We start from the raw sequence: 21,803 nt of genomic DNA, 5'->3' as shown, positions 1-21,803 counted from the left end.
TCTAATTTTGGGATAGATTATTTATAATTTTTCATGATTACAAATAATGCTACAATAAACATCCTTGTATAAAAATCTTTATTTACATCTCTGACTTTTCTCTCAAGATAAAATTTTGAAAAGTGATGTTACAGAGTCAAGTGGCATAAATGGGTTCCAGGCTTTTGATTTATATAGACTAGTTGTCCAGCAGAGAGGTACCCAAAAGGAGGTAGCAATTTGCACCACTAACAGCTATGTGTGAGAGTCTTTCCAACCATATTCTTACCTCATGAGGTCCTACAGCTAAAACATTTTGCTAGTTTAATGGGTGAAAATGACATCCTGTTGATTTAATGGGATCATTTCTTGTGAATTGTCTGTTCATGTCTTTTGCCCATTTTTCTATTGGGCAATCAATCTGTTATTGATTGTAAAGAGCAACCCACTCTTTTTTCTGTCCTATATGCCACAATCAAGCTGTCATCTTTAACCTTTCAATTTTGCTTGTGCTGTTTCTAGTGCACAGAACTGTAAAGTTTTACGGTAGTCATATAAATACACACACACAAAAAGATAGATAAATAAATAGATAATATATACACAGGGTATTAAAATTTACACACACACACACACACACACACACACACACACACACACAGTTTCTCCCTTTCCTTTGTGTACACTAAGATGACTTTTGTTTACTGTCTTACTCTCATTTGCTTACTGTCTTGCTTCAAAGTAAATCTAAACTCCATGAGGCTAGGTACCATATTTACCACTGTGTGCCCAGACCTTTAGCACAGAGCCCAGCACTTATTAAATTAATGAATTTAATAAGTATTCATTAAATGTTTATTAAGTGAATGGAAGAGCAAATGGTCACCCCCACAAGATGCATTCACACCAGCCTTCCTGCCCTGTGTCTCCTGTGCCATCTCTGAGGGGTTACACAAATGTGACAGGGGTGAGAGGTAGGGAGGGGAGTTGGTAGGGGAAACACTTTGGAAGATTACTTTGCCTGCCTCCAAAAACAGCACCCATGCAGTTGAAGAATGAAGACGAGGTTTTTGGTTGTTACACACCTTGGTCTCAGGGATGGACAGGGAGAGAGGTATGAGATATCTTCTATCACATTTCACTTGCAGAAATGTTTTGAATATAGTCATGACCTCTGTTTTATGAGGCAGAGATGATGTGCAGTCTCAAATTTCAGAACTGTGTATTGACATTACTTCCTGTGTTTAAGCCCAAAGTCCAGTATGTTTGATCTTTAACATAATGGACAATTCACAGCAGATATGTGTATCTAATTTGTAACCAAAGGCCAAGTATAACTAATAATGGTGTGATGTCTGTGTGGCTACAAGCATAAAGGAGGCAGGAAATCTATCATAATTAATGCAGCAAAATGAATGGTAATTAAGTTCAAGTTCACTTTGTGATAATTTGGAAAGGGCCAGTTGGAAGTTGCCATGGCATTACCTACAAGGAAAGTGTTTACTATGTAAATTAAGAAAATTACAGAAAGAATCCTTAAGTTACAGATAATTAGATGATTTTTTAAGCGCTCTCCAAGGACTTCAAAAACATATGTTTCCATTTAGAGTACTGACATGCTTATTTTTTTAATGTGATCTATCCCTGAGGGCAAGGGAAAAGACTTCAGATAACTAACTAACATTACCCTAAGTTTTTTTTTTACAGTACTAATGGTTTTTGCTTTAACATTGTTGACATTATATAACTTAATAGGTCATTTATTTATGTGGTATGATATTTACAAAGTAGAAAAGAGGGTATAGTACCAAGTGCACTCTTTTTCCCTCTCATTCCATCCCTCCCAAGGCTCCCCTTGGCATCAAGCAAACACTTTTATCATTTCTTGGCTATACTTACAAGGATATTCTATGCATATTCAAGCATATTTGTAAATTGCCTATTCTAATATAAATAATACTATATTTTACATATTTATTTGCAACTTGCTTTTGCATTCTGCTTTGGAGATCATTCCATATCAGTATGTAGAAAGAAAGCTGTCACCTCCCCTTTTTTAAAAAGTTTTTTAATGTTTTGTTCATTTTTTTTTTAGAGAGAGAGAGGCACAGAGTATGAGTGAGGGAAGGGTAGAGAGAGAGGGAGACACAGAATTCAAGCAGGCTCCAGACTCTGAGCTATCAGCACAGAACCCAACGTGGGGCTCAAACTCACGAACTGCAAAATCATGACCTGAGCCAAAGTCGGACACTCAACTGACTGAGCTACCCAGGCGCCCCTGTTGCCTCCCCTTTTTTTAAAAAAAAAATTTTTTTCAACGTTTTTATTTATTTTTGGGGGGGGGACAGAGAGAGACAGAGCATGAACGGGGGAGGGGCAGAGAGAGAGGGAGACACAGAATCGGAAACAGGCTCCAGGCTCTGAGCCATCAGCCCAGAGCCCGATGCGGGGCTCGAACTCACGGACCGCGAGATCGTGACCTGGCCGAAGTCGGACGCTCAACCGACTGCGCCACCCAGGCGCCCCTGCCTCCCCTTTTTTAATATCTAGGTAGTACTCCATTATATGGAATACTATGATTTACTTAACCAGTCCCCTGTTAATATATCTCTTAGATCAGATTCTCCAGAAGCAGAGCCCAAGATGGATCTTCCTGCACAGTGATTTTTGAGAAGTGATTTCAAAAGAAACCTATACAAAAGCCAGGAAGAAAAGATAGGGCTGGGGAGGAAGCTAGGAAAGATGTGGCTTTAGTCATGTCTAACCTCAGCCTGATCCCAGGAAGAGCTCTGGAGCATGCATGACCACCAGGAAAGGGTGTTGAGCTTTTTTCTAGACATTGGTTTTGGATACATCCAGGGGTAAACTTCCAGCCATTTCCAAGTGAGAAGGATCCTTTTCAACTGAGGATAAGTCTCTGGAGAAGGGTGCAGCCGTAAGCTATTGACAGCCAACACCTACATGGCTAGTTCTGGCCCGGAAAATGGATATTCTAGGCACTATACATTTTTTTAATGTTTATTTATTTTTGAGAGAGATAGATAGAGATAGAGAAAGAGATAGAGATAGAGATAGAGATAGAGATAGAGATAGAGATAGAGATAGAGACCCCTCCCCTGTGCAAGCAGGGGAGGGGTAGAGGAAGAGGGAGACACAGAATCTGAAGTAGGCTCCAGGCTGTGAGCTGTCAGCACAGAGCCCGATGCCAGGCTTGAACTCACCAACCACGAGATCATGACCTGAGCAGAAGTCAGATGCCCAACCAGCTGAGCCACCCAGGTGCCCCACTGGCACTATACATTTTTAACTAAGGTAGCTTTATAATATATTTTAATATGTAGAGAAAGAGCTGCTGGTTACTGGTATCCAGTTTTCAGAATCTTCCTCTCTACTCTGGCAGATTTAGTTTTCCTTATACACTTAAGAAATCTTTAGTGATTCTTTTGGCATTACTTCAAATTTATAGATTAATTTAGGGAGAGTGGGCATCTAATAACATTGAGAATTCTTCTCCAAGAGTAGGCATTTATTAACTTGAACTTCTGCATCTCTTAATCACGTTTTGAAGATTTCTTCATATATATCTTAAACATTTTTGTTAAGTTTATTACTAGATTTTTATTTTTCATGGTGCTGTTGCAGATGGGATCTTTTTCCAGTTTGTTTTCTATCTGGTTGTTGTCTGTGTTTCTCCTCTTTAATTCTATAAGTAAATTTCTATAAATAAAGTATACTGGCATTTTCCTGAATTCTGAATTTAAGAAGTAATTGTGTATGACACATAAGAACATCATTTAAAAGTAATTTAAAAATACATTGTGTATGACACATAAAAATTATTTTTCTTTGAGGCTGGTTTTTTTCAGGACAATATGTACATGACAAGTTTTTACATTCTTTATTCTAACCAAAAAGAATTGTTTTTTAATTTTTTTTTTAAATTTACATCCAAGTTAGTTAGCATATAGTACAACAATGATTTCAGGAGTAGATTCCTTAGTGCCCCTTACCCATTTAGCCCATCCCCCCTCCCACAACCCCTCCAGTAACCCTCTGTTTGTACTCCATATTTAAGAGTCTCTTCTGTTTTGTCCTCCTCCCTGTTTTTATATTATTTTTGCCTCCCTTCCCTTATGTTCATCCGTTCTGTGTCTTAAAGTCCTCATATGAGTGAAGTCATATGATATTTGTCTTTCTCTGACTGACTAATTTTGCTTAACATAATACCCTCTAGTTCCAACCATGTAGTTGCAAATGCAAGATTTCATTCAAAAAGAAAATGTTTTAAAGTATTTACCCGAGCACCATGCTCTCTAGCCTGTGTAAAACTTCTAGTATATAAATTCTCTTGATGATTTGAAGAAAGTTATAAGAATTCATGTATTTGTTCGCTTACTCATTCATTCAACTAATAACTGAGTGCCTGCCATGTGTCCGGAGCCAGGAATACTGGACTGAACAAGACAGTCTAACTCCTGCTCTCACAGAACACACATTCCAGGTGTGGGGTGGCTGGGAAGAGTGAGGGACTAGAAAATAAGCAAGGTAAACAAATAAATCTACAACAAAATATCCTATACAGGTAAATGTCATGCAAACAATAAAGGAAGTTGTGACAAAAAGTGGAATGGAGAGGGAAATGAGATACTTTAGATAATAAGGTAAAGGAAGACTCTTGGAATAAGTGATATTTGTCTTGAAGCTTAAATATTATGAAGGTATCAAATATCTCAGGACAGAGCATCCAGATAGGGGAAACAGCATGTGCAAAGGTCCTAACTCATGAAAAAGGCTGGTGAGTCTGAATAACAGAAAGGCCACTGCAGCTGGAGTTAGTGGAGGAAAGAAAACTGGAGTGATACAAGGAGCTGGAAGAAGTCCAATCTACTTGCCCATGGATAAAAATGGTGCCAAGAAAAAGGAAGAGAATATTCAGGAAAAATGTCTAATCATCATTGAGATGTTATAGTTATATTTCTCATCTTAAGAATTAAAAATTGCTTTGGGGACACTTATGTGTGACTAAAATGGAGCTAGTGAATTTGAGATTGATAAAATGGGGTTTTTTACCCCCAAAACAGCACGTCCTTGTAGGATGAAGTAGACAGCAGCCAAAACTGAATTAGGATAAGAAATAGGAAGAAAGTTTTCTGTAATGATAAAACATTAAAGTTTATTTTTTAAGTTTATTTATTAACACGGGGGAGGATCAGGAAGAGAGGGAAAGAGAGAATCCCAAGCAGGCTTCTCACTGCCAGTGCAGAGCCCAATGTGGGGGCTCTATCCCACCAACCGTGAGATCATGACCTGAGCTCAAATCAAGAGTCAGATGCTTAACCCACTGAGACACCCAGGTGCCAAACATTCAAGTTTAAAAATTGAAGAGTAAATTTTGCTTCTATCCAAGATGGACTGATAGAGACCAGACTTGCCCTTCTACCTTAAACAACTAGGAAATCAGACAATACACATCAAACAATGGTTTCCACATATTAGACAATAAGCAGGACTATGCTCTCTTAAAGAAGGATAACAAATAAGGTTAAGACATAACCCAGACATTGGAGGCCTCACTGAGTTCAGGGGCCCAGAAGAACAAAATAGGTATAATTGGTTGAATAGAGTACCAGAAAAAGGGAGCTGCATAAATAGTGAGCACCAGGGATCTGCATAGGGGTCACCTTGACTCCATGGCTGAATATTTTATGGCATTCTAAAGAGAAAATTACCCAAAGTGAGGAAAAGAATCACCAGAAAGGAATATGAGGAATAATTCCTGGAAATTACATGAGGTTGTTGAATAGTCTATTCCCATTTGACAGAGTAGAACAGCCTTACATACAAGGGCTAATGGGCAAGATATTCAGAAAAGTTTGCCTCACTTTGAGACCAAATTGGCCCTATACAAAATGTTGTTCTACACATACCCTAAAAAATCTTAAAATCAAGGCTCCATCCGAGGCTTGGAATAAAATACCAACTGATTCCATATCATTTCACTGTCAACACTATTTAAAGGAATATAACAAAATCCAGGAACCCACAATAAAAAAATATGCAATGTCTGGTATCCAATAAAAAATTACTGGGTATGCAAAAATATAGGAATATAAACCCACAACCAGGAAAAATATCAACCAATAAGACCCAAACTAGAAATGTCATAGATAATGCAATCAGGAAACCAAGTTAAAATAGCTATTATAAATATGCTCTATACTTTCAAGAAGGTAGAGGATAACTTGACTATGCTGGAGAGAGAATGGATAATATACAAAAGACCCAAATGGAATTTCTAGAGATAAAACATATAATATTTAAAATGAAAAAATTAACTGGATTGGTTGAAGAGTAGATTAGATACTCTAGAAAAAAAAAAATAGTGAACTTGAAGGTATAGTAATAAAAACTATCCAAACTAAAGCTCAGAAAGAAAAAGACTGGGGAAAAAAATGAACAGAGCCTCAGTGATATGTGAGATAATACATATGTAATTGGAATCCCAAAAGCAGAGGAGAGGAAACACAGGAAGAAACTTTATTTGAGGAATAAAGACCAAACTTTTATCAAACTTGATGAAAACTTCAATCCTGCAGATTTACAAAGCTCAATGAACCCCAAGCAGAAAAAAGATAAAGAAAACCAGACCACAGTATATCATAATTAAGTTGCTAAAAACCAGTAATCAAGAGAAAATCTTAAAAGTAGCCATAGAAAGAAGATATATTATATAGAGATGTAATATGTATGTCAAAGATATGACTGACATTTCATCAGAAACTATGATGGAAGAAGACAATGACATCAATCTTTAAAGTACTAAAAGAGGGGCACATGGGTGGCTCAATCAGTTAAGCATCCAAGTCTTGATTCTTGATTTCGGTTCAGGTCACGATTTCACAGTTCATGGGATTGAGCCCCACCTCGGGCCCTGGCAACAGCCCAGAGCCTGCTTGGGATTCTCTCTCTCTCCTTCTCTCTGTCCCTTTCCTGCTCTCTCTCATGTGCATGGGAGCCCACACTATCTCATAATAAATAAATAAACATTAAAAATAATAATAATAATAATAATAATAATAATAATAATAAAGTACTAAAAAATTCAATCTAGAATTCTTTAATGTTGAAAATATCTTTCAAATATGAAAGTGAAATGCTCTCAGACAAAAGCCAAGAGAATTCATTGCCAGCGGACCTACACTACAAGAAATGCTAAAAAGGAAGTTCTTAGGGTGGAAGGAATATATATTAGAAAGATATTTGGATTCGTACGCAGAAATGAAGAATGCCAAAAATGGGAAATATGGACAAACATAAATATTTTCTCCTTTTAATAATCTCTTTAAAAAATTGCCTATTTAGGGGTACCTGAGTGGCTCCATCAGTTAAGTGTATGACTTCACCTTAGGTCATGATTTCATGGTTTGTGAGTTCAAGCCCTGAGTCAGGCTCTGTGCTGACAGCTCAGAGCCTGAAACCTGCTTCAGATTCTGTGTCTCCCTCTTTCTCTGCCCTTCCCCTGCTCATGCTCTGTCTCTCTCTGCCTCAAAAATTAATAAATGTTTAAAAAATTTTTTTTAAATAATTGCCTATTTAGAAAAATAATAACAATGTATTACAGATTCATTCCACATACAGAAGTAAAATGAATGACAATAGTGCAAGGATTAGGAAGGAAAAATGGTAGTATAGTGTCCAAAAGTGTTATGTAATTTGCAGAGTGTTATAACATTTGAAAGTAGAATGTGATAAGTTAAAAATATATGTTGCAAACACTAGAGTAACCAACCAACTACACACACACACACACACACACACACACACACACACAAACACACACATTAAAGCAAAATGTATAGCCAATACAGAAGAAAAAACAGAATTCTAAAAGTAGTAGTTAATCCAAAAGAAAGCAGGAAAACAGGAAAAATGAAGGAAAACATATGGATCAAATAAAAAACAAGTATCAAGACAGTAGACTGACACCAAATTATATTGATAATTACATTAAACACTAATAATCTAAATACTCCAATTAAAAGGCAGAGTCTGTCTCATAATTAAGAAAAAAAAAGGTTAACGACCAATGTTATGCTGCCTATTCAAGGGAAAAAATACTAGTTTACAGACACAGGTTAAGAGAAAAATAATGGAAAAGATGTAATCTGAAAACAATATAAAGAAAGCAGGAATGGCTATATTAGTATCAAACAAAGTAGACTTCACAACAAGGACTATAAGCAGGGAGAAAAAAAGGGACATTTCACAAGGATAAAGGAGGCAAATTCAACACAAAACTTAGTAATACCAAATGTGTTTACACCAAATAATAGAGCTTCAAAATGCATGAACCCAAAACTTCTAGGAATAAAAAAGAGAGACAAATTCAAGTTATATTGGTGATATCAATGTTTCCCTTTCAATAGTTGATAGAATAACTAAAGGGAATCAATAAAAATATAGAATACCTGAATGTACTATCACCTTGACCTAAATAATATTGATAGAACACACTACCTAATAGTGACTGCTATAAATTAAATGTGTCCCCTCCCAAATTCATATGTTGGAATCCTAACCTTTGGGAGGTGATTAGGTCAAGAGGGCAGAGCCCTTATGAATGATATTAATGACCTCTTAAAAGAGGTCTGAGAGCTCCCCTGCCCCTTCTAACATGTGAGGACACAGCAAGAAGCTAGAAGTCTGCAACCTGGAAGACAGCTCTCACCGAACTCGACAGGTCTCACCGAACAAGACCCTGATCTTGGACTTCCAGCCCCCAGAACTATGAGAAATAAATTTCTCTTATTCATAAGCCACCCAGTCTGTGGTGTTTTGTGATAACAGCCTGAATGGATTAAGATACATATTCTTTTCAAAATCACATGAAACATTCACCAAAACACCACATTCTGGTCCATAAAACATGTCTCAGTAAATTTAAGGACTGAAATTCCATAATGGAATTAAATTAGAAATTGATATTAGAAGAATGTCTTAAGAAGTTCCCAAGTACTTGGAAATTGAGCAACACATTTCTAAATAACCCATAAGTCCAAAAAGTAATCACAAATTAGAAAATATTTAAAATTGAATGAAAATGAAAACATATCAAAATTAGCAGGAGGTAGCTAAAGTAGTGGTTACAAGGAATTTATAGAACAAAATATTAGAGAGGATAAGTTTAAAATCAATGTTAAGCTTCTACCTTAAAGACTAGAAAAAAACTAATGGAACCTAAAGTAAGTAGAAGAAAGGAAATAATAAAGGTCAGAAATCAGTGAAAGAAAAACTAGGAAAACAATAAAGTAGATCAATAATAGTCTTTGAAATAGTAAAATTGATATATTTTGTTAAATTTATAAATGTTATTAAATTGTTAGATCGCAAAATATAGACACAAATCACCAATATTAGTAATAAACAGGGAAATTTTTCAGAGGCCTTATAAAGAGAATAATTAGGATATATTAAGAAAAGTTTATGGCAATAAATTTGACAAATCAGATGAAATGAACAAATTATCTGAAAGACATAAAACATCAAAGCTCACCCAAGGAAAAAAAATAACTAACCTGCAAAGCCCTATAGCTATTAAATAATTTAGGTTAATAAGTGGAAACATTCCCACAAAGAAAATAATAGGCCCCACTGGCTTCTCTGGGTAAATTCCACTAAACATTTAAGGTAATACAAGGCCAATTATATACAAATTTTCCAGAAAACAGAAAAACAGGGAACCTCTCAAGCTCATTTTATGAGGCTGACATTACTGTTAACAAAATGATGCTAAGACATTGTTTTAAAAAACAATGTCTTTCTCTTTTAAAAAAGAAACACAGACCAACATCCCTTGTGCATATGGATGTGAAATGCTTTTAAAAATGTTTACCAAATTAAATTAACTAATACAGAAAAAAGGATAATACACCATGACCAAATAGAGTCATCCCAGAAAGATAAAGCTCAACATTTTAAAATTAATCAATGTAATTCATCATATTAACATAGTCTAGACAGAAAACCATATGATAATCCTATTAGATGCATTAGATAATTCTCAGTAAACTGAATGTTCAAGGAAAGTCTACAATTTAATAAAGGGCATCTATGAAAAATCTATAGCTGTATCAAACCTAATGGTGAAGAATGCTTCCTTCTAAAATGAGGAACAAGGCAAGGATATTTGCTCTCATCACTGCTATTCACCAGTTTATTGGAAGTTTAGTAATAATGCAAAGTAAAAAAGTAAAGAATAGAAATAAGAAAAGAAGAATTAAAACTGCCTTCTAAAAGATGCCATGATTACACATGCACCCCAATGTTGACAGCAGCACTATTGACAATAGCCAAAGTATGGAAAGAGCCCAGATGTCCATCAACGGATGAATGGATAAAGAAGATGTGGTATATATATACAATGGAGTATTACTCGGCAGTCAAAAATAATGAAATCTTGCCATTTGCAACTACGTGGATGGAACTAGAAGGTATTGACTAAGTGGAATTAGTCAGAGAAAGACATATATCATATGACTTCACTATTATGAGGAATTTAAGATACACAACAGATGAACATAAGGGAAGGAAGCAAAAATAATAAAAACAGAGAGGGCGCAAAACATAAGAGACTCTTAAATACAGAGAAGAAACTGAGGGTTGCTGGAGGGGCTGTGGGTGGGGCTATGAGCCAAATGGGCAAGGGGCATTAAGGAGAACACTTGTTGGGATGAGCACCTGAGGTTTTATGTAGAGGATGAATCACTGGAATCTACTCCTGAAATTATTATTGTACTATATGCTAACTAACTTGGATGTAAATTAATAGATAGATAGATAGATAGATAGATAGATAGATAAAGAAAGCAAGCCAGCCAGCCATGATTGTATATGTAGAAAATCCTATAGGATTAAAAAAACAATTGAACTAGGGGTGCCTGGGTGGCTCAGTCAGTTAAGTCTCTGACTTGAGCTCAGGTCATGATCTCACGGTTCATGGGTTCGAGCCCTGCCTCGAGCTCTGTGCTGACAGCCCAGAGCCTGGAGCCTGCTTCGGATTCTGTGTCTTCCTTTCTCTCTCTACCCCTCCCCTGCTCACACTCTCTATCTCTCTCTCAAAAATAAGTAAACATTTAAAAAAATTAGAATTAAAATGAGTTTAGCGAGGTCTCAAGACACAAAGTCAAAAATCAAAAATCAATTGTATATCTACATAGTAGGAACTATATATACTACGTATAAACAATTGGGAATTGAAATTTAAAATGCCATTTAAAAACTATAAAGTGGTAGTTTTGCACAACTTAGTGAGTATGTGAAAAGCCAACAAATTATACAGCTTAAGGGGACACATTTTATGTGAATTATAATCTCAATCTTAAAGCCTATGAAATAGAGATAAATTTAACAAGTATATGCAAAACATGAGAAAATTATGAAGTATTGCCAAGAAAAATGAAAGACTATCAAGATAAATGGAGAGATATACCATCTTTAAGGACTGGAAGATTCAATATTGTTGAGATATTAATTCTTCTGAAAATGTCATTTCTTTAGATGGGCAATACCTGGATATAAATTAGAAAAAAAGGTCGATTGCATCTGAGATGTTTCTTCCAACATCTGAAAGAGTGCCATGGGAGGGAGGCAAGGGACTAAATTTATTCACTTTAGTTCCAAAACACTGAATGAAAATCAAAGGATGGATATTACAGGGAGACAAAGGTCAACTCAGATACAAGAGTTTTCTAATGGCTAGCACTATCTGCAAAGAATATGAGTCCCTCTTACTTTCAGAGGCATCCCTAGGCCTCTTCAAGTAGAAGTAGGAAGACCAGAATTTGGAATGATAGGAAGAAAATTCCAAACTTTGGTGGGATATTAGACTAGATCCTTTGTAAGTGAGGTTACTTCCATCTCCCAGGATCCATGAAGCTATAAATATATAAACTATTTATATATATAAAATTTACATAAAATATAAATTATTCAGAGGAGAGAAAATCAAGGAAAGATGGGGAGGAATTTCTACTCCACTGTCCAATCTCATTTTCCCTCACTATCTCAGCTTTCAGTCTGACAGATTACAGTTAGCTGTGAAATATATGAAGCCATGTGTGTGTGTGTGTGTGTGTGTGTGTGTGTGTGTGTGTAAATTCAAGGTAATGCAGCATTCGTGCATCTGAGAGATCTGAGTGCTTGGGGGAACATTTGTATATTTTATATTGTGGTCATATTTTAACCTCCTCCAATTTTAGGCCAATAGCAAATTCTTCCACTATCCCTTAAATTCCCCCCTTCCACTTTCAAGACTTTCCAGGCCCCTCCTGAAGGTACTTAAAAGCCATTTTTACAGCTTTTGTTTTGAAACATGCACATTCATTCTTGATTCTGAGAAGTGGCCAGTGCACCCATGCCGAAGTCAGGAGAACTATCACAGACTGGCAGAACTGCTACTGGGAACATACAACACATACAACTAATACCTTGTTTTATCTCACAATTGTACAGGACATGATTGTAACTTTGTAACCAGTTCCTATGTGTGTTGGGTGCACTGGAAGGAAGAGAAGGAAGATCTTTGTAATTTACACATTTGTAAATTATAGTTACTGAGCAAATATGTATTTAATTATTTAGAACATTGTATCCAGGGTCTCTATGTACTCTGTTAATTTTATCTTTGAATTTGGTGTGGGGGAAAAAACTCTCAATGCATATGTGAGAACAATTTAATTGCGTATCTATTACAAATTGTCAATGTGATATATTCTTCCTGATCATGCAGTAAGAAAATAGAAGACCATCTCAAAATTATGAAGAGCTTTAAAGTCAACTGGATTCTTTGAGATTGAGAGACATAAATTTAGAACAGAGATCAGATAGGCTTTTGGAGGAATATGCGAGAGAGAGAATTTCAGAAGAGCTTCCGGAAAAGAACAAGATTTATTCTCCTAACTTCATAATTAATCAAGATACAGTTTATCTACAGCTGTTTTCTTTCAAGAACATTTGCCAAATACTATATATTTTTACAGTACATATTTCTAGATTATGAACTACGTTGAAGATATAATCCTGGACATAAGCCAAAGCAGAATGACATGCTGGTGAGCAGAGGCTGGTAGGTAGGGAGGGCAGTCCCATAAGGATGAGAATGGGAGCCTTGTGAGGACTCATGGAATACACTCCCTCAGGGGGAAGGCCACTCCATGGCTGAGCACAGAGTTAGCAGGTTAAGAAAACAGAAAGCCGCTCCCCATTCCTGATGCTCGTGCCCATGTGAAAGAAGCTCTATTTCCACGACACTCCTGGCCTCATTTCACCTCTTACTCACTCTCCCCATGGGAGTCACTCAGTTGAGTAGTGAACGTGGTGGCAGGAATGTGACATGCAAAACGCTGCCTCTTTCTCTTAGAAGTGGGCCAGTCTATAGGGAGCATATGGGTTTGCTTAGCAACTCTGGGGACGGGCTCTGTCCCCATGGCAGGGTGCAGTGTAGCCTGAGATTGGAAGGCTTTCTCCCCTGTGTCTCTGTGGCTCAAATCTCCCTCTGCCCTTCTCTGAGAAGGACACCTGACATTGCACTTGGGGCCCACCTTAAGTCCAGGATGATTCCATCTTGATATCCTTAACTTAATTACATCTGCAAAGACTTTTTTTTTCCAAACAAGGTCACAAACATAGGTTCTAGGGGTTAGAACATGGGTGAATATTTTGGAGGGCCATCATTCAAACTACTGCAGGACGAAAGTTCATAAATAAAGTCAAGAAGCAGAGAAGAAAGGAGGATGCTTCACCAATGACAACACTCATCCATTCAGTGTAAAATGCACAACGGTGCTCGGTCAAGAGGCCTCAGAAAACTGGCAGAGAAAACTTGTTCTCATGCAGCACAAAGCACGCCAAACAAATTAAGGATCAAGTGCCCTAAAAACTACCCACACAGGGGAGCAGCCTCAAGGCGGGGGCAAATGTATTGGCTGGATCCTACCCGAGGTCTACTACCAGGCAGTCAAATGATCTTAGGCAAGTCTTTCCTCTTTCTCTGGGCCTAGAAGTCTGTATGTACAAAATAAGGTAATTGGACTACAACATTTTAAACCTCTTCTATTCAATTATTCCATGATTCTGCACATTCAAAGGCCAAAGATGTACTTAAACAGATGATTATATGAGAAACATATTTTCAGTAGAAGATGCAACCGTTTGATTATCTAGTGAACTGTGTACAAAGCAATATTTTTCCTGCAGTGAGCAAAGCAACATGATCCAGAAACATCAAAACAGCGCATATTCTGAGAAATGGTTCCATTTGTAGCAGATAGCTAACACTCTGGTCATTAGAGTTTACAAATTATGTTTTGAGCTACATTAAACTGCCAGCTTTTATTATAAATCAGGGTGCTTCTCATTAGGATAAACAGAGGCATGGCATGGGTGATGGCTCCCTAATTGCCTTGCCTAGTCCAAGAAAATAAAATCAGATCAAATTACTATGTGTTATTAATCCTCTGAAATTTTTGATTTGGGAAAACTACTATGAACCGCTACAACGACACTTAACCAGAGTCTGATAGCAGAGCAGTGCCTCAGATTAGCATTGTTAGGTTGGTAACAGATGGCATGTAGATGCTCTGTTCCTGTCAAAAACCCAGAGTCACCTGAATTCTTTGAGCAATGCTTCTACTGCGGATGAAGAGGGGACTGTTAGTCAAACGTAATCTGAAAACCTCGAGGTTCGTTGTGCATTCTGAGAGGTTCTTACAAAATCATTATGATATAGTGTCCAGTGGCATGGAATAAGACAGAGAATTGACGTGTAATTTGAGGGCAGCCGTGGTATTTCTGCACTCTACAGTCAGTCGACACACCCAGCCCTGAAATTAAAATCTCAGCCTACCTTTCCAGCCTTTACTTCTACTGCTTCCTTTCCTTCTCTCCTCAAACTTCAGTTCCTCTGAAAAGTCCACCATTCCCAGAAAAAAAGCCCATCCTACCCCAGTGCCTCTTGCCAGGGTGGTCCCTCAGTCTGCTTTGGTTTACCTTGCCTCATGATTAGGCTTATACATATCCTTCCACCCTTCTGGACTGTAAGCTCTCTGTAGGCAGGAGCCATCTCTACATCCCATGCTGCCATCACTCTTAGTGCAGTGCCCGCCATGGTTTACTACACACGGACTCTCAATGATCTTTGAATTACACTGCTGAATGTGGGTGATGTGTACCTGCAAGCTGGTTGTATTAACTGACATTATGTTTCTGACAGGTCATACACACGCAATAAATGGGGGATGTTGAATCGAATTCTGCCAGAAATTAGTAAGAGTTATCTCTTTCCTATCTGATGGGATATCACAAAGCTATATACAGAGTATTTTAAAGGTGTTCTTACTTAATCTGACATAACATATTGTATTATGTTATATCATATCATATATCATAGCATATCATATTACATCATATCAGTTTTTTCCATTCAACAAACTCAAAGTGTTCATATTCCACTGGAGAAAAAAGACAAGTAGGGGTGCCTGAGTGTCTCAGTCAGTTGAGCATCTGACTCTTGATTTCAGCTCAGGTCATGATCCCAATGTTGTGGGATCAAGCCCCATGTTGGGCTCCATGCTGAAGATTAAGAATCTCTCTCTCTCACTCTGCCCCCCTCCCCTGCCCATGTACTCTCTTTCTCTCTCTTAAAAAAAATCTCTAAAATATATATATATTATATATATAATATATATTATGTTAATATATTATATATTATATATTATATTTATTTAATAATTAATTAATTTTTAATAATTTATTAATAATTAATTAAATTATATATTTATTTATATATTTATGAATATATAAATATATATTTATATTATATATATAAAGACAAGTAGATAGACAAATGCACTGTTGTTGTTTTTTCTTCCAACGTTTTTATTTATTTTTGGGACAGAGAGAGACAGAGCATGAACGGGCGAGGGGCAGAGAGAGAGGGAGACACAGAATCGGAAACAGGCTCCAGGCTCTGAGCCATCAGCCCAGAGCCTGACGCGGGGCTCGAACTCACGGACTGAGAGATCGTGACCTGGCTGAAGTCGGACGCTTAACCAACTGCGCCACCCAGGCGCCCCTGACAAATGCACTCTTTTTGTTAGTTCTTTAACAAACATTTGTTGGGAGAAGATGGTATACAAAAAGAAGTGCTAACCACCAAACTACAACATTTACTGTTAGTGGTTTGAAATGTAACGAACATTCATGTAACTACACTGAAAAGGTAAGCTTTCCATTCTTCTTATACTTATCTTTTCTTCTGTTTTCATTGTTGTTTAAACCTAGGGTCCTTCACCTGGGATAGAACTCAGGGGATCCATAAACTTGCACAGGAAAAAAAATTATATATGTATTTTCACTAAATTTCTCTAACTGAAATTTAGTATTTCTTTCAATTATGAATGAAGTAACAAACCACAGTCGGATTAGCAGTTTCTGTGACTTTGTCACCAATAGAAATCACAGGTATTTTCACATTATATTCCAGTTGTTATAGATATGTTGAAATTACTATTACATTCATCATAACTTGAATCATAACAAATTATTTCTTTGATTTGCTCTTAGGCTTAGTATCTAATGCATGAATAAAAAGTACGTGTCTTATATACCACAGATTTGTTTTTCAAAATTTTTTTTTAATTTTTTTTTAATGTTTATTTATTTTTGAGACAGAGAGAGACAGAGCATGAACAGGGAAGGGGCAGAGAGAGAGGGAGACACAGAATGTGAAGCAGGCTCCAAGCTCTGAGCTGTCAGCACAGAGCCCGACGCGGGGATTGAACTCACGAACCATGAGACCATGACCTGAGCCGAAGTCGGACGCTTAACCGACTGAGCCACCCAGGCGCCCCTGTTTTTCAAAATATTTTAATGACTGTATTTCAATATACTTCATAGGATCTTTTAGGGAATCCAGAGGCTTCACCAAACTGCCAAACAGATCCATAGCACACAAGAAAGTTTAAGGACTCATGATCTATTCCCTGAGTTCCTCCTCTGAGACAATGTCCAAAGCCAAGGGCTGAGCTTTGAGACTTAGTTTCACTGATCCATCCACTTGCTGTGGGACAGTGTTTCCAGCCATGTGTTGGCAGCAGGTGAGACAGCACATGTCTGTGTTCTCCCGCGCGGCTGTCCTGCTTGGATCACCCTGGAGAGAAAGTGGAGGTATCCACAATGAGTCTGAGCCTCTGTGCGTGTGTGTCTGGACTTCATTAATAGAGAAGGGAGTAATTTTACCGATGTGATCTCTACCTTTGCTAATGACAATAAAATAATAGTTTAAACTCAAAAAAAAAAAAAAAAAAAACAAAACAAAACAGAGAAGGGAGTTTAAACATAATCTTCCGTTTGGATGAAAATCAAACCATACACATCCCAGACAGGAGGAAAGAGACTCACAGGACCAGCTGTAGCCAGAAGCACCTGGGAATCTTGGTGGACCATAAGGCAAATGTGAGTCATCAATGAAAACTAGTTAGTTCCAAGAGCAAACATGAAATATAACAATAGCATGTAAGAATTGGAAGAAAAAAAAAAAACTCTCTTCTTGCATGAATCTAGATAGGATTATTATTCCATCTTACAGACGAACGATTCAGAATGGCCAAGGTGACTTTACCAAGTCACACAGATAGTAAATGAAGCAACCTCTCAAACCTAATGACACTAAGACTGTATCCATAATATAGTATTGCCACTTCCAGTAACGATATTCTTACAACAAAGTGCATCTCATTGCCTAAAACCAAAGAAACACTCTAACAATCAACCAAAGGAGTTTCTTTACCCTTTGGGGGGTACATTTTTTTTTAACAAAGGTCCAGTTGTGATGGAGAACACTCACCTCTGAACTCACACACCTGGAGACTAGGCTAAGCCAGATAACGTTTGAATTTTAGAGTTCTGTGCTTTGGGGTTTCTCCACATCTCTCAGCGGGGTATGAAAAAGTCCAAATATAATTAGTTTGGATCATACCCAAGTGGCACCTGAAGCCCAGAAGTTCAATTGCTTTTCAAAGATCATACAATAAGTCAGAGTTTCCAAAAGCCAAACTCAGTGACAGGGAACATGGGTTCCTTTCCCAAGAGGTAAGTGGTAATTAACTTCTGCCTGGTGAAGGACAAGGTCTATATCCATGAAACAGAAGAGAGCAGGTAATCTGGCTGGTTAAGGAACCTGACCCAACCTCTTCATGTAGCTTCTTGTTCTATACCCCGTTCCCATCCCCATACCATTAGTCTCTTAATGTAGTACTTTGCCCTTCTCTTTCCTGGAACAGTGGTCTCCCTCTACTCTGGTACATTTCTGGAAAATGAAAATGGTTTCACTTAAGCCAGTGCTTTTCACAGCAAGCCCTTCACAGACACAGTTTGGCGATATGTAATCTGGAATACTCACAGAGAGAAGCACCAGAGAGAGCTGATGTGGTTTCAGGCACAGAACGCCCTCTTTCAGTAACACAGACCCAGCACTTGGAGAGCTTTTTGGTGCATGGAGATTCCTAAACTGATGCTCCAGAAGTGAAGAGGGACTTCTGTAATCAGAGTTCCCAGGGCAGTTCTAAACCCGAAACTCAAATCTGCCTTTGCCATATTGCATTTCTCAGAGCTCTCACTTCAGAACGCTGTACACATTGAATCTCACACTTAGATAAAATATTTCAAAGCAAACATGTTATTACTCATTGAAAAAAAAAAAAGTATTGATTCCCAGCCACCTATGACTTAGCATCTGTTACACTTATCAAACCAAACCATCGGCAGTAATTAAATTTTGGCTTGCCTCTAGCCAGAACAAAAAGCCACTATAACATTTGGGCCAACAATGATTTCCTCTTCCTAGAACTTTAATTTCCTCTGTCTATACCTTGTCATTGCTGGACACCAGCAAGGCCCATAGATGATCTCTCCTAGATAAGTATGTGCCCTGAGATATGGCGTCTATTTGAAAATCTTAATGATTATAAATGAAGCCCAGTGTTATCAGCTTCCAGTACCAAGTGCTTTGCTTCTCTTAGATTGAGTGCAAAGCATGGTAAACAATGGAAAAGGTCACTGAAACAGATAATTTTTCATCCACTCTGAAATGAAATGTGGGCCGCGTTCATTTCAGAGGTTTTTAGGGGAATGAACATTAAGGGTGCAACACTGGACAGATGTTATTTGAGGAACTACTGAAATGTAAGGAACAGGAGCTAAGAAAGTAGTCAGAATCTTTTAAATGTTTAGTGCCTATTAAATGCCTCTTGCTAATGCTGTATTGTATAAAAGTGATGCACATGGTTGTTTTGTCCTCCACTTCCAGTGACAGGCATTGCAAAGAAATTCCTATGAAATCTTCTTGTGTATTCATCATGGCAACAGACAGCATCCATGAGAGAAATCTCTCTCAAGCCTCAGAGCTGGGAAACACTGCTTTCTCCTTAAAAAATACGTTGTTTCTTTCATTTGGGTGTTTTGAATCTTGTAACCAATTGTTGTTCCCCCTTCGTTTTGGGCACCAACAAGCATACAGCCAAATTTGCAGCCCGCCTCTCGCAACTGAACAGAGCAATGTGACATACATTTGCTGTGGACTAATCTTGCTCAGCTTTATTCTGTATTCCCAAAATTCATCTACCTTCTGTCTAGATTTTATCACCCATTTCTTTTTATCCAATTGTATTATTAAAATAACAAACAAATAATAAGGAAATAATATTTATTAAAATAAGCCATCTCAAAGCCTTTTTAGGATGAAACAGTTTTTCTACTAGGTTTTTCTGTTAATGTTATTAGTGTTCATAATTACTTGCTATAGTTAGAGGGCTTCAGAAAGTAGCAAAGATCTCTATGAACCCTGCAGCAACATAATTTCACTTAAGAACTATAAAGGATCCAGAAATCTATAAGTTGGGTCCTGTGAAGCATAGAGTAGGTGGTTGGCCAATAAATTTACTTGTTCCTTCATCCACTAGGAACTAGCTCATCATTCTCTCCCAAATCTATCTCAGTTGCTTCCTTTCCTTAAGAATATAAATGTTAGGGGCGCCTGGGTGGCGCAGTCGGTTAAGCGTCCAACTTCAGCCAGGTCACGATCTCGCGGTCCGTGAGTTCGAGCCCCGCGTCGGGCTCTGGGCTGATGGCTCAGAGCCTGGAACCTGTTTCCGATTCTGTGTCTCCCTCTCTCTCTGCCCCTCCCCCGTTCATGCTCTGTCTCTCTCTGTCCCAAAAATAAATAAACGTTGAAAAAAAAAAAAAGAATATAAATGTATTCAAGTCTTTCTTATGTACAAAAGAATCTTCCCTTGATCCCACATAACCTTCTAGCTATTGCCCAATGTCATTACTTTCCAACTCAAATTTCTGCAAGACTTTTTTTTAAGTTTTATCTATTCAAGCAATCTCCACATCCAACATGGGGCTCGAACTCATGACCCAGATATTGAGAGTAGCACATTCTTCTGACTGAGCCAGCCAGGCATCCCTCTATAAAACTTCTGTGGCCCTCACTTGCCCTGTCATTCACTCAACACATGGGAATTCACTTCTACCCCATCACTCCTGTGAAACATTTTTGTCAATGATAACCAATGGATAACTGGTACCCAATTCTAGCATCACTTCTCAGCATTTATCTTACTTAATTTTACTTGATACATACATTCATCTGACTTACTTACTTAATAATACTGAAGCACTTGACATTGTGAACCATTTTCTCTTTCTTGAAGCACTTTACTCCCTTAGATTCTGAGACACCACTCTCTCTTTGACATCTTTCTATCTCTGCTTCTGTATCTCCCTAACTTTGCTCATTCCTTTGCCTTTGCCTATACTTAAAATGTTGGTGCCCCTTCAGGATTTATCTAGGGCCCTTTTCTCTTCTCTCATCCATATCCCTGACTTCAACTATGTGTTGTCCAAATCCATATCACTTCTGATTTAAACCCTGATTGCATGGCCAAGTCCCTACCAGTTATTCCCTTGAATCTATTTGAAAAGTCTTAATGATTATAAATAAAATCTAAAAGTGCCTCAAATCTTAATGACTGCAATAAAACACCACAGGAGTCTCAAACTCAGCATGCACACAACTAAACTCATCATCTTTCATCTAAATCTGTTCTTCCCTCCTGTATTTCTTACCTTAATGAAGATATGGACATCCATCCAATTATCATTTCCTCATCCTGAAGTAGTTTTCTCATTAGCTACATTCCAAAATTACAGTGGACAAACAATAATTTCTCTCAGTTACCTCCTCTGTTTTCTTTTTTTTTAAGTTTATTTATTTATTTTTAGAGAGAGCACACAAGCAGAGGAAAAGCGGAAGGACAGAATGAGAGCAAGAGAGAGAGAGAGAGAGAGAGAGAGAGAATCTTAAGCATACTCTACACCCAGCACAGAGCCTAATCTCACAACTGTGAGATCATGACCTGAGCCAAAAGCAAGAGCCCAGTGCTTAACTGACTGAGCCCCCCAGGTACCCCTCCTTCTTTGTTTTCTTGGCACACTGTTCACAGAACATATGTCTTGAAATAAATAGAGGCAAAGCTGCCTGATTTTCTGACCAGTACAGTTGATCACACAAGATGGTGGTGGGTGGGCTCTCTCAACCTTCTTTTGGGGATGTGAGGCTACTCCCTTACCTGAGGCAAAGCATGGATAGAACACTGACTTCTGTCCTCTTCCCAATTCCGTTGACTCTATAATTAGTAGAAATTCCTTCCAGAGCATGACACTAGATCATTTGCCTCAATTTGGAGGATGGAACATTTTTTTTG

Source organism: Lynx canadensis, chromosome D4 (genome assembly GCF_007474595.2).
Source record: "Lynx canadensis isolate LIC74 chromosome D4, mLynCan4.pri.v2, whole genome shotgun sequence".
In the NCBI taxonomy this organism is placed as follows: Eukaryota; Metazoa; Chordata; class Mammalia; order Carnivora; family Felidae; genus Lynx; species Lynx canadensis.
The sequence above is the reverse complement of the archived record's forward strand: the minus strand, read 5'-3'. Positions refer to the sequence as shown.